This window comes from Parus major, chromosome 2 (genome assembly GCF_001522545.3).
Source record: "Parus major isolate Abel chromosome 2, Parus_major1.1, whole genome shotgun sequence".
NCBI classification, from domain to species: domain Eukaryota; kingdom Metazoa; phylum Chordata; class Aves; order Passeriformes; family Paridae; genus Parus; species Parus major.
In genome coordinates, this window is record NC_031769.1 from 65,343,550 (window position 1) to 65,357,127 (window position 13,578).

At 47.7% G+C, this 13,578-nt stretch overlaps 1 protein-coding gene across 21 annotated transcripts in view; it reads left to right on the forward strand.

Annotated features, from left to right (window-relative positions):
• LOC107200677 overlaps nt 1-13,069 on the forward strand; it is a 50,711-nt gene extending 37,642 nt beyond the window's left edge. For 10 of the 21 annotated variants that reach the window (XR_004495963.1, XR_004495962.1, XR_004495967.1 and 7 more), the window contains 6 exons: nt 101-2,868; nt 6,026-6,259; nt 8,200-8,294; nt 9,788-9,887; nt 10,284-10,421; nt 11,712-13,069. The gene's annotated coding sequence lies outside the window, so the exon portion shown is untranslated. The other 11 variants (XR_004495971.1, XR_004495970.1, XR_004495972.1 and 8 more) reach the window with 11 other exon arrangements.
• Nucleotides 13,070-13,578: the final 509 nt, after the last annotated feature.

Sequence of the window (13,578 nt, forward strand, 5' to 3'; positions counted from 1 at the left end):
GCCACCTCTTCCACCCCACACTCCCTGCTTTCCCCTCCTCCCCATTCCTCTGCTCGCTCTGTCGTTTCAAAGCTTTTTATTTTTTCTTTCCCTTTTCCAGGAGGCAGCTGATGCCGGCCGGCCGGCTGCCAAGCAGGTCAGGCCTCTGCAGCTGAAACTGCCCGAGATTCCTAAGCGGGATGATGAATCAGCTGTGTCCTTTAGGACACATCCTCTCTTGGACATGTTGCCGGGATGTCGTGTCTCCCCGCTGCTTCCCCGTGAGAGTGTGCTCGGAGCTGCTGGTTGATGACACTGGCCGGGTTGATGAGTTTGCTTTAACTCTTCCTCCTCCCCCTCATAAACCAGCTTTGCCTCCTGGTGAAGTTATTGCCCCTTAAGCTGACGATAGCAGCCCTAGATGTCTCAGTGGAGGAGGAGTGCCAGGCTCTGAAAGAAATGATGCCTTGCTTGTCATTTGCCTGCTTTTAAAAGTATATTAAGACAGCTTTGGCTTGAGTGCCCTGCAGGCAGGAATTCTGAGCCAGGACAGGCTGGTTTTCACGGTGTCCATCCCTGTTTCCAAAAAAAAGCCTTGACTCAGGGTTGCTGAGTGCAACTGCTGCAACTGGAGGCTGCTGTACCCAGGCTGCCTCGTGCCTGATGACTCTCACAGCACAATAGATTTTCTTTTTCGAACCTTTAAAAGTTCTTGGGTGTGTTTACAGTTCAATGCTTGTTCATCCCTGAGGAGATTTTGCTGGCTAAAGTCCTCCAAATGTGGAGGGCTGTCCTGTCACTGTTAAGCACAGGGTAGCTGAAACAAGGTAATGGTTATCAGGGATTGGGGATGGTGATTAAGAAGCTGACTATTGTATTTATTACCATCTCCTCCCACAAGCTCCTGCCTTGCTTGTTTGCCTTCTGAGGCCCGACTGTGCTGCTGTTTATTGGGAGAGCACTGCTCTTTTCCAAGATGTTTCGTTTTAAAACCCTCAGAATGTCCCCAGGGCGTTTGAAAGGGGATGTGCTGTGTCACGAAAGACAGTGTTCCACATGGAAGGATTTTTTTCCCCAAGTGACAGGCTGGTTGAGCTGTAAACATGCAAAGGAGGATCACCATTACAAATGTGAGAGAGAGCAGAGAAGAGCTGACCCCAGCTCAGGCAAAGAAACAAGAGAGTGTCTGGACTTCCCCAAATGCAGGTGCTGCTCCTCACTTGGTATTCTTTTGAACATCATGTAGATAATTTTCTGAGATTGATATTAACCTCTTTTTATGAGCATGCACAAGCACCAAATGTTGAAATCCACTTCAGGCCTGGATGGAAAAATTCTGACTACGGTTTGCTGTCAGGAAATGCTGGTTCAGCAAGAGGAAAAAGATGTCAACTTCAACAGTAAAAAAAGGATCAGAAAGAAACAGAAAAAATATGATACCACTGAAGATACTCTCCTGGGGGCTTTTTGAAGCAGTGAGGTTTATTTTTCAGTGCCCTGTTTTTATTGTTCATTGACATGTAGGATAAACACAGCCAGAGCGGAGGCTGTACCTTTTTTTTTCCCCTGTGGCTTTGCTCAGTATATGGTAGGTAACAGCTTCTGCATACCCAACACATCCTTCCCAGTACCTACCTGCAATAACACTGGTGCTAACAGTGCAGGTAAAGTGGGAGAAACTTTTTCTGATGTGCCATCTTTCTTAAGGGAGAGAAAAGTGCCTCTGGGAAGCACAAAACTCCCATGGAGGCATGCTGGGATCTATCTTGGAGGTGGATTATCTCCTTCACTGACACCCTGCACTCCTGGCTGTGTGGGTTAACTGATGACCTAGTAAAACCATTGGCTCCTCTCAGGTCTTGACATACTCCTCATTTATGCAGCTGTGGCTACTTAGGTCTGCTAATTCTAAAAATGGGGTTCTTCCTGAGCACCTAAGTCCTCACCTAAGTCCTACAAAATTAAATATGCAGGGCAGAAACAAGACGTGGAAGAATAACCCTGTGTTGCATAGGAAGTGTGTGTAATTTTGGCTACTGCTCTGCATTTTTTTATGTCTGCCAAATACATGAGATTGACAAGTAAATAGACAAAAATATATATGTTGAAGCAAAAAAAGCTAAGAAAAACAGTATTCTAGTGAAGTTCTGAAAACAGCTAACCAAATAAATCTCCCCAAATACATAGCTTTGCTACCCAGGGTGGTTGTTTGGTTCAGGACCTTCCCAATTAGCATTATAAACATACCAAAGTGCTATGCATGTTTTTTGAGTAAATCACCTAAATAGATTATTACTGTTGGGTAGCAATTAAAATGATTGAGTAGTCTAATCTATGTCCTGGTGTAGTGCCAAGTATCAGAGCTCTGATTTATGCATTTCCCCCTCCTCCCCATGTTGCTTCTGAAACGGGACAGCGTGGGAAGCCTGGCAGCGCATGGGACAGAACTCCTCTCAACACTGTCAGGCCACTTGCTCCTCAAATTCCCCTTCAGGAAGTGGGATGGTGAGAGGAGAAGAGACTTGGTGCTTCCCATCCCTGCTGTTGAATGGAGCCAGGCTTTCTTTGGACTGCAAGTAAATTCACTGGGCCAGATGCTCAGGCCAAGCCCCAGGGCTGCTTGTTCCTAGGAGGGAAAGGTAGAAGATTCCTGAGGTATTTTTTTTTTTTTAGTTTCTTTATTTTGTGTTATGGTGAAGTTCCTGTCTCGGAAGTGATGCTTGTATTTTAGTCTCCTTTTTCAGTGCAGAAAGGCAGAGGATACAAGAGGAGAGCATCATTTTTATGACAACAAGGATGCATCCTTTGCAATTGTGACTTCCTTTGGCTGGGATGTGGGATGCTGTGGCCGTCCTGCTGTGTTTTCTGTCTTTCTCTGGGACAGCTGAAGTGAGTACCACAGTAACAGATAGATTTGTGATGAATGGACTGGCAGAGCCAACATATTTTACAGAGGTTAATAAGAGTTTTGTAGCTGTTATTTATTACCAAGACAGGGAACGCCTACATGTGTCCCTATCTCTTACTGCAGTAGTAACGCTTGTCTTGAAAACCAGCTCATCAGCTTTCCCCCAGGCACTCGTCTGCTTTCCCCCTCCTTACAGTTTCTCCAGGCCATGTTGCCCATTTAGCATTTCCCTGAACTACAAGGGACAGACTGAGTGTCTGGGAATGTACACACAAATCAGATGACCCGAAACAGCCTGCATTTTTTCTCCCGTTACTGGATCACTCAGGTGTTCTTGCTTTGAATCTCCCTCTTTGTTACCTACCAGGGCATTTGTGGCTGGAAGGTTGTCGGGACAGGGGCAGTTTGACACAGCATGCCCAGCACAGAGGAGCAGCCTGACCTGCTCACAGCTCCGTGTGCTGCTGCTCTAATGACAACCGTGATTTTTCATGCCTGTTATTGGAAGAAGAAAGTAACTGTTTGCAGTAAGCCGCATACTAATCAGGAGCTTTTGGGGACCTTTACCTGTTCGTTTTCTTCTCCGAGTGACTTGCCTCTGAGCGGGACACTTTGCAGCCCCGAGCCGATGTCAGCCCTTCCGGGCTCTGGCATTTGTCACTCACTCAGAAGACGAGAGCTCAACTGAGAGGTTCTCCCAGATACCAAACATTGTTCCTGCTATAGGAGGCTTTTGGTCCCAACCTTAGAGAAGCTGTCAGTGTTCTGGCTGCTAGGCAATGCTTCTGCCAGCTCGGGGATGAAAAAGGAAAGACAGAGTTGTCCAAGTCTCTGGCCAGATAACGCCTGGATTTCTCCGCCACGTGATGCAGCTGCTTAGCAGCTTATGCATGCAAACGCTGTTGAAAACCAAAGGGCCGTGGGAGAAAAGGAAGAAAAGTTTTGTTTCTCCTCTCTGCTTCTTTTTGTCATGCTGCTGTTCTGCCCGGCTCCTCAGCTATGTGGCAGAATCGCTGCCATTGCAAATGTACGTGACTAATCTGTTACTTGAGGAAACGATTCACAGGCATGAATGACCCAGGCGGTCAGGAAGCTGATGGAATCCAGTGCTGGGAAGAGTGTTTTGGGGGTTTTGGGGGTTTGATGTGCTGCTTTTTTATTTTTTTTCCCCTAGAGGGTTGCTCCCTTTGTTAACTGATGGGAGAGAGATACCCATCGGAGTGCTAGATGCACGGATAGGGTCTCTGTTAAAGAGGTGGCCGCCCTCTTCCCAGCCCCAGGGGCAGATGTGCTGCCCCAGGACTGCACGTCCCTCTTCCTCCCCAGCCACGTGGGTGCCGTTCCCTTGCGGTGGCGCGGTGCCATCGGCCGCAGCGTGCTCGCCGGAGTGCAGAGGCTCTGGAAGGTCTGGGTGTGAGATTAGGGCAGATCCTTACTCGTTCGTCTCCCAACCAGCTCAGGCAGACACCGGAGGCCGTGGGACCGGAATGCTCTGACCTGAATACAGCCAGGCACTATCCCTCCCAGGCCGGTCCTCGCCTCCCTCCACCACTTTGCTTTGCTCCGTTTCAGCTGTGCATCCTTAAGTGATTCAGGGGCTCCGGGCCAAAGGGCTCTTTGCCCCGCTGGGCTGATCCTGAAGAGAAGGGGTGATGTGCCAGGAGGTCTGGGAGGCGAATGTCATTTCATCACTTTTCTCCCAGGAGAGGTAGAGGGATCCAGCATGGGAACAACGGGGGTGGGGGGGCAGGGGTTAATGAGGAGAAATGGGATAAATTAAAGAAGGGAAAATGTAGGCCAAGTATTTGGAGAAAACATATGTTTAAATGCTGTCAAGCCAAGAATTATTTTCTCAAAAATAAAAAAGTAAATTCCAGAGAATGACTAAATTATTGGACACAGCTTCTAACTAGGTACCTTAAAAATGTGTTGAATCAGGCCGTTGGTGTGAATTACTAACCCAGCTCTGGAAAATACACCCTAGGGAGCACCAGCTTTCCTGGTTTTCCACTGATCTTATTGCCAAAGTGAAATCTCCTGAGGCAAAGGGACATTAACTAACTTACAGTGCCATCTAGCCCCATCTAAGACATAAGGCGTCTATGAGTGGTTGCTAATTTTGTTCCTGTAACCGGGAGGCTGAGTCACTTCAGCTCTAACCCACCTCCTGGGTCATGTGCTTGTGGATATAAGTGTATCTTGGAGTACACCCGTGCATGCACTGGAATGTATTTTTAAAAACCTGTCCATGAGCCATAAACATAAATGCCTGACTGGGTGCCATCCCAGCTGGACAAATCCTATGTGTTTTCATGGCCACTGGAGGTGGGGAGGGCAGCTCAGTGTTGCTTAGGCCTGGCTGGCACTTCCCGTTGATAAGACCTTACTTTAGATGGCTCAGGGATTTGCCAGACTGTGGGTGCTTGAGCTGGGAGCGTTGGGTGCTGGGTGCTTGCTGCAGGCTGTTTGTAGGGACTTCTCCCCAGAGCAGTGTTTGTAACAGCTCCCACTGCTCAGAGCATGGGTTTCCACTTTCTGAGGGAAAAAAAAAAAGGCAAATATGAAAGCAACAGTGCTGCTGCTACTGCTCATCTTGTGAAACATGGTGGGGGGAGAGGGTGGTGGCTCCAGCCCCTACTGCCCACACTGTGCTGTGACTGCATCCCTGCAGCTTTCACTGCACCCACCACAGATCTATCATCCCCTGAGAGATGGGGACATGGGGTGAACTTTGATGAGGGTGAACCCATCAGAGGCCACAGAGTGGGAAAAATGCCTTGGGCTCACTGGTACAAGGCTTCAGGGCTCTCTGAAGTCTGTGACAGTCCTAAAATTGCCGGTTTAGCTCTGCATTTTACCCTTGTGGGCTCCAGAGGGATTCAGGGGCTGTTGCTGGGGCCCATGGGTTTGGTGCAATATTTTGGTTTTGAGTCTGCAAAGCTGGTGTCAGCCTTTCTCTTCTGCCTTGCAAAAGACTAATGCAGGGAAGCTGGCCAGACTGACAAAGGTAGCAAAGTAACCTTTTTCTATGGAGGAAAACACCCATTATCCTAGCTGAGCTTGGATTACCAGTGTTTTTTCTCACTTTCTGCTTTATGTTTCTTTTTTTTCTTTTTTTCCCCCCTTGTGTGCTTGCAGTAATGTCCGTAGCCAGACATATGCTCATGGCCTGGAATGAAGTCGACTGCAATTACATCCTAAGGGAGTCACTCAACGGGGGTTTTGTGGAGGCAGGACGCAGGCTCTGGTGGAGCTGCACATGTGCTGTTAGACCTCCAACTGCACTCACTCTGCCTGCAGCTTTGTGGGAGCGAGGAGCAGCAGGCTCAGAAATACAGCAGTCTGGTGCACATCTGGAGACAGTAATTGGAGGTAAAGTGTGCACCTTCTGTTCTCAATCGAATGAGGTGTTTTCTTGCACATTAGCAATTTCAGCGCATCAGCACCAAAATTCATCCTTCTAAACACACTTGCTCCCCATCTCCCATTCTCTGTGTTGGTCTGAACCTTCTCCACGCATAAAGGTGGTGGGAGCTGGGTTTTAGGGTCAGGCTCCTTGTGCCTTTCTTCCTTTATCTCCAAGAGCAGCCAGAAGCACATGCTGTGGCAACATAATCATTTAATCCAGGCTGGTGAAACCTGTTCTCCAGATGAACAACTGACAGATCGTTTGCTCTGCAGCTCTGCATATGAATGCAATGTTTGTTGGGGTGGATGGATGCCGGTGCCAGTTTTCCACTCCAGTTTCCAGCAAAACCAAGCAGCAGCCTGACCATGAATCTGCTTCCAGCTCCTTTCTCTGCTCCCTGCAACATCCTTGCTGCAGCCATATTAGTGCTGGGGCTCTCCTTCCCTGGCTGCTGGCTGCTGATGTGGATGCAGTAGGTGCACAGATTCCTGGCAGGTGGATGCAGCCGTCGGACAAGAGCAGCAGGCCTGTGGCGCCCAGGATAGGAACGTGTTTGCCTGGGGAGGCAGGTGATACCTGAAAAGGTGCAGCCAAAACTAACAAAGGTGTGTTCAGAGATAGATACAGCTTGATCTTTAGCCCCTGATACAAACCTAGCCTTGGCTGGGAAGCTGCTCTGCCAAGCCCTTTTGTAAGGGTGTAACAGCCTGGCGGATTGCTTGTGATTCCAGCAATGGGTTGGAGCGAGGACATGTGCTGCTGCTTCCCTTGCAACTGCTGTGAGTTAGCAGGGGCAAGGGAGAGGTGCACCCCCTGTTTTAGGCCTCTCAAGTCCTCAGGTCAGAATGTCAGATGTGAGGAAATGGTGCTCTCATAGTCTCATGTGCTGTCATAGGATTACAGAATGGTTTGCGTTGGAAGAGACCTTAAAGATTGAATTCCAAGGCCCCTGCCATGGGCAGAAACACCTTCCACTGGACCAGATTACTCAAAGCCCTGTCCAACCTGGCCTTAGAACACTTCCAGGAATGGAGCATCTATAACCTGTCTGAACAACCTGTTCCAGTGTCTCGCCATGCTCACAGAAAATAATTTCTTCCTAGTATCTAATCTAAATCTACTTTCAGTTTAAAGGCATTACCTCTTGTCCCATCACTACATGCCCTTGTCAAAAGAGCAGGGCCAGTGGTTCATTGCACATTGTGCAAATGCATGTGCTTATGTAAGCTTTCTGAGTGCCCAGAAAATCTGTCATCTCCTAGGTGCTGGAGGTACTTCTGGTGAGCAGCCTGTCCTGCTCTGCTGCGGTCCTTGTTTGCTGCTTCTCTGGTTTCAGGGTCCATCCTTTCCAGATTTTGTAATGCAAGAAGCAGCTGGTGGCGGCACAAAACCAGGGAGAGGGCTGTGGTGTGCACTGGTGGCAGCCACTGCTCTGACAAATGGCATTAGAAACTTACCAGGTGAATGTGCAATGTTTTTGCTGACAATTTCTTTATTTTTGGTTTAAGGAGCAAGCTGAGGGCTGAGACTTTACCAGGGCTACCTTATGCCTCTTGAATTGCCTGATCTGCTTGCACTGCCTCTGAGGATGGAGAGCTGAAAGAAGCTGCTTGCATTCAGATTGCAGTCCAGACTCCCTTAAAACACCTTTTTTGAGAAGAGCATGCATTAAATATTTTTGGGGCCAGTACTGTGAGGTTGGCTTAACCTCCAGAAACACTTCCCAAAGCTTGTTGTCCAGAATAGTGTAAAATAGTGTAAAAATGCACTGCATCACCCTGCATTAGCTGGTCTGATCTACTGTGACCACACAACAGGGTTTTTCTTTCAGCTCAGATGAGATTCATACTAAGATCTGTATTAGTTGCACAGTGAAACAGCTTCTTTTTCTTCCTTGTTCCAGTGCCTGTCTCTGTGCTAGATGAGGGCCTGTGGGGAGTTCAGGGAGTGCAGGTCTGGGCCGTGTATCACTCTGTCCCCAGGACCAAGCTGGGAGAGGTCAGTACATGTGCACAGCTCAGAGCAATGCGCGCTGTGCTCCAAGGGTTGGTGGGGAGGGATGGGAGGTTTGAAACCGTCACTGGTATGGCTCAGGTTTGTCAGCAAAACACCATGGTCCTGAAATTTCAAGCCTGAGGCGGAGTTGGGAAGAACATCCTAGAGCTCCTGGGTTTCTGTCTAGGGCTTTGGAAACAGCTTCAGTCAAAGATTCCCCCTTCCTGAAAGGAGAGAGATGTCAGAGTGTAATGTTTACATCAGTTATGTGAAGTCCACTCAGGCCTATTCAACCCCCTGCCTCTGCATAACTTTTTTTGGCAAGCACTAACTAATAAGGAAGGGAGTAAATCTTGCTTGAAGTTATTTTTCTTCCTGCTCCTGTGTCCCACCCCCAGGCGCCCCATGGCAGGTGCTACAGAGGCGAAAACCAGTGCTCCTGCAGAGACAGATTAGCAGCACACAAAATGATCTCCCTCCTCCTTGTGCACCCCAGAGCCCGGAAACTCCCCCATCTCTCCAGCCTTGCAGCCCAGCTGTCCCAAACCCCAGACAGCAGGGATGGATAACAGCAGGCTGCTGCTCTCTGCACTGCAGCCCAGGCGATGAAGGAGATAATGGGAATGATTTCTTGGTACAAGTACAAGCATGAATCCTCTGAAGAAATTCTAACTCTAATTGCGGTGCAAAAAAAAAAAAAAAAGAAAAATAAAGCAAATGCACACACGTGCACACACACAACCTCGACCTCAAGTAACGTTGGAGGGTTTGGTTGTGTCTGACTCTTTTTCTCAGCTGCTGGTCCTTGAACTCCTCCCAGTGTGGCTCCACCACTGGAGCAACAGCTGGCGTGCTGAGGTGCACTGCAGGGCTGCCAGCTCTCCTCACTGCAGATCAAGCCTTGCACTCTGTTACTGGGGGATTTCCTTGAAGCCCTCGTGCCTCTCTGACAGAGTGCTCGGATTGTGTGAGAATTGTGCCTTTTGACGGAAGAAAAAGGGGCTGGGGGAGGGTGAAGTAAATTAAGAAAAAATGTATCTAGCACTCAGGATTGTGTAGGAAAATTAACAAATAGGAAATGAGTGTGACCTACAGTGAGTAAAATAATAATCATTGCCCTGAGCAGGGCTGTATGAGCTGTTTGGATGACATGTGGCAGAGCAGGGGTGTGGAAGAAAATGGAGCCCTGCTCAGTGCTGCAGGCCTTTTGCCACTGCAACTGAATGAGTAAAAAAACTTATTTTGCCACCCTGGATGCTAGCTCATGACAGGCAATTGCTTTAGCTATGGCAAATGAAGCCCAAGGAAGGGTCTATCACAGATTAACTCCTAAGCCTTGGGGTGTTTTGCTAAGTGAGGTGCCAGACCAGTCTGTGGAAATCTTGTTCTTGAATTATAATTCCTTTTAAATGTTAGATCCTGCCTGCAAAGATGAAGTGTTTCCTGGCCTCACTTTTCAGTATTGCTATTCTTTCCATCCTCTGTTGCTTCCACAGTGGGTACAGAGACATGAGCTTTCAATACCTGCAAATTTCCATCTGGTTTGTTAGCAGCACTCCTCATGAAGGGGATTATGAAAAGTTGGAGATGCTACAGGTAAGCATCCAAACAATAATTCTGAATTCCACAATGAGGCAGTGTGTTTTGTGTGGTTAGAGCAGCAGGAACAGGACTCATGAGTGACAGAGCAAAAAATCAGTGATTGCTGTTTGGCAGGAGATACTTAAACTCTGTCAAGCTAGGCAAGTATCTCCATTGTGGTCTCTGACTCACAATTCAAGTATGCTGGGAACATTTGAGGGGGCTGGGTCAGTTCTTTAAGCAGTGGGAAAACAAGGCTTTAATGCATCACGGCATAACTTTGGGTCTGTGCTCTACTGTTCTGCTTTTCTTTGAGGAAACTGGTGTGGCTGGCGGTGGAGAGAGGGAGGTGTTGTGAAACCACACACACACACACACACACTCACATGTGATTTTAATCCCTCCTAACAGTGTTTCAGACTCATTTGACTGTGGTGGCTGAACTGAACCACTTCTGACTTGCCCTCCTGAAAGTGAACGGAGGACAAGGCTGTGCGGTGGGGCTGGTGACAACTCGGTTTCAACCTCTGCTGCAGCAGCCTGGCTGAGGTATGCAATGTAGAGGAGCTCGTGGAGGGGCTCACCACCCCCCTCCAGCTATTCAGTACCACTCCGTGGGCACAAGAGTGTCACAAACTGAGTGGTGAAACCAGGCTTGCAGCTCTGGTGTGTGGTCATTATGGTGACAAAAAGCAGCCGGGCTGTTCTGGTGAATCAGGCTGTGAGGGTAGGAAGGCTTGCCAGCAGCTCGGCTCTTCTGCTTCCTTCCACTGCTGCAGATAACACCGTGCAGCCTCCTGGGGAGGGAGGTGCATTTATGCCCTTACCAAAGGTGTTTTCTGTTGATATGGTGTGTTCCTGCACATGGAGGGGAAGGCAGATATGGCCAGACATCCTCTCCCAGATCCTGTTGCGTGGGTGAGAGCGGCTGCTGGCAGTGGGGTTGCTCTTTTGTGCTCCTCCGGCTGGAGGCAAGCACCCATTTGGGGATGCTTCCCGGAAAATACAGTTGTACAGTGAGCAGATGCTTTCTGTCCATGGCTTTGCACCTCCTGCTTCTGAGAGAGGCTGGAAGGAGAGCCAGGAAATGGTGCTGGAAAAGTATGGCCAAAAATGGTCAAGACCAGGTAAGAAGCAGCCATATGGCAGATGAGCTGCTGGCTCCATAATTAGGCCAAGTGCTTGGGATGCAAGAGGCTTGGCTGTGCTCAGTTGAGAGCCTGGCTTCCTGTGTGTTCCTCCCTGCTATGATTCTGACCAGAAATTCCATTTTTGACCTGAAAAATCTTCCAGATGAAAATTTAATTATAAAAGTGATGTATTCCCACAAGAAACTTCAGTGTCAGCAAATAAGCATTTTTTTTCTGAAAAACTATTTTATTCACACACACAAAAACCTGGCTCCCACTGATTCCATGCTGGAGCATTACCCTGGTAAAAATTCTGTTGATTTGTTTAATAAAAATGATTACAGTTTGCAGTTAGCATCCATGAAGCATACAAGTTGCAAAGAATTGACACTGGACCTGAAGTCCTCTTGCACAGGATAAATTTTCTTGGCAAGTTATTAAATCATGACCTATGCTATATCTGTGATTTATAAAAGTTTTCTGGCAGTGAAGAAGTGGGATGAATCAATCATGGGAGTGTCAACCCAGATAACAAGATTTTCTTTCCTTTGGTGCAACAAATTACTTGCTTTCTGCAGAGCAAAGGTGCAAGCATTTTCCTCCAGACGATGTGACTTGTAACATGGACTTTGTAAATATTTTCCTTATGTAAAGGTCTTTGCTCCTGGTTGTTATTGGTTCCATATTTACTTGGGATCTTTGCATGCAGAGGATGGCTTTTGGCTCGTGAAGAGGAACTCTCGGAGGCTGGACCATTTCCCCTCACACTCCTGGGTCTCTCCAAGACTGCTGTGTAATGCTCAGGAAGGCTTCTAGGGGCAAGGTGCTTTTCTGCATCTACCAGAAAACCCTGCAAACTCATTAATAAAGGCAAGATAAAATAAAGCTTGGAAAGTCAACATGTTCAAGAAGATATGCCATTCTGGGAAACAAGAGGAGAGGAGGTGTGTATTTACGTGAACAAAAGAAGTCCAAACTGTAAACCGTAATATATCTGTTAGCTTATTAATGTGTCTGATGCTGACTAATTCCAGGGGTGTTCCTGCTGGCCAGCAGCAAAAGTGCAAATAAGTGGACAGCTGTGATTTAGTGCCAAATATTTGAACACATCGTGACAATTCAGGCCACCCACTCTCTTAAGTAAATACGACTTCTGTAGAATCATTTCAAACTGGGCTGAAGTGCAGAGCATCCACTTTCATGTGCATCTCAGCCAAATGGCCCTTAAGTATTTGGGGCCAAACTGTGCCTTCTCTTACACCCTGGGAGCCCCAGTTCACTCCAGAGTTTGCACTATGTGTAGCTGAGGGGCAGAGCTGACTCTTGATGCTAATCTGACTTTTTCTAGCTCAGTAAGTACAATTTCACATGTAAATGTGAATGTGGAACAGATCTGGACTAGATTATCTCCTGAATCCTTGACAAAAAGCCATAATTGTTTATCCAGATGAGGTTTCTTTCTCTCTCTTTTACTTTCTCTGCACTTTAAGCCCAAGGTTTTAATGGGCTTGTGAAATAAATACGTGAGTGTAGATTACAGTGGTATCAAAGGTGGGAGGAAAGCCCTTCCCTTCTCCTCAGCACGGCTAAATGATCACTTGCTGCACACTTCAGTTCTGCTCTCCAGAGCCTTGGGCAGGGGTGGCTGCGGATCTGACGGTGGGAGGGAGGGTATTTCCAAGACAACACTTAGCCCGGGGCTCCCATTACAGATGTGAAGGACCTGTGATATATATCTTCTTTTTTTTCCTGGTAGGCAGTGAAATTTGTGCTAGTGGCTATATCTGGGGCACAGGGTTGTTGGGGGAGGTGAAAAGCAAGGGAATATGGAAAAAAAAATTGTATTTATCAGGGAAATCTAGTTTAAGAGCACAAGTACTAAAACATTTTAATCACAGTCATACGGCTGTGTGTCACTGCAGGGCAGAATTAAGGCTATTTGTATGCCTTGGTAGCACACTGCCACACTTCAACAAGTTTGAATTTATTTTAAGGATAACTTTAACTCTGAATTCCCTGGGTTTGTAATGTCTGGTCTGGAAATAAATGCAACCTCTTTATATTGTACTTTACTCTTAAAATAGGCTTTCCACTTTAGCTCCGTTTCTGTTGGCTCGGCAAGAGCATGGGCTGTCATTTCCTGCCCTGCTGGGTTTGCTGTTTAAATGGAGAGGGTGGTGTATCCGAATAAAGGAACACAGCAGTAAAAGCTGGGATGGGAGAGGGATGGCACTCCCAGGGCAGCTGTGCCAGAGCTCAGTTATCACTTTAACTGCCCATGCCTGACTATCTTCTGCATGAATGTGTGGCTACCTTTGGCACAGAGGTGCTTTCCTTGGGGGTAGAAGGAGCTCACAAGGGGTAAGAGCTTCAAATTCAGTTTCATGCTATGGAAGTGACATTGTGATCTCAGCTCCCAGTAAGGCCACTGGAATCGGTGGGATGATGTTCAGCTCACACCAGGCTGCTTGTGAGCTCAGCTCACAGCTCTGGAGCTGCATGCTGTAGGTCTTGTGCCACGATGGAGAGGTTCCTCCCGGCAAGGCAGGGCACTGCTGGCCCAGTGGTGTGCCCAG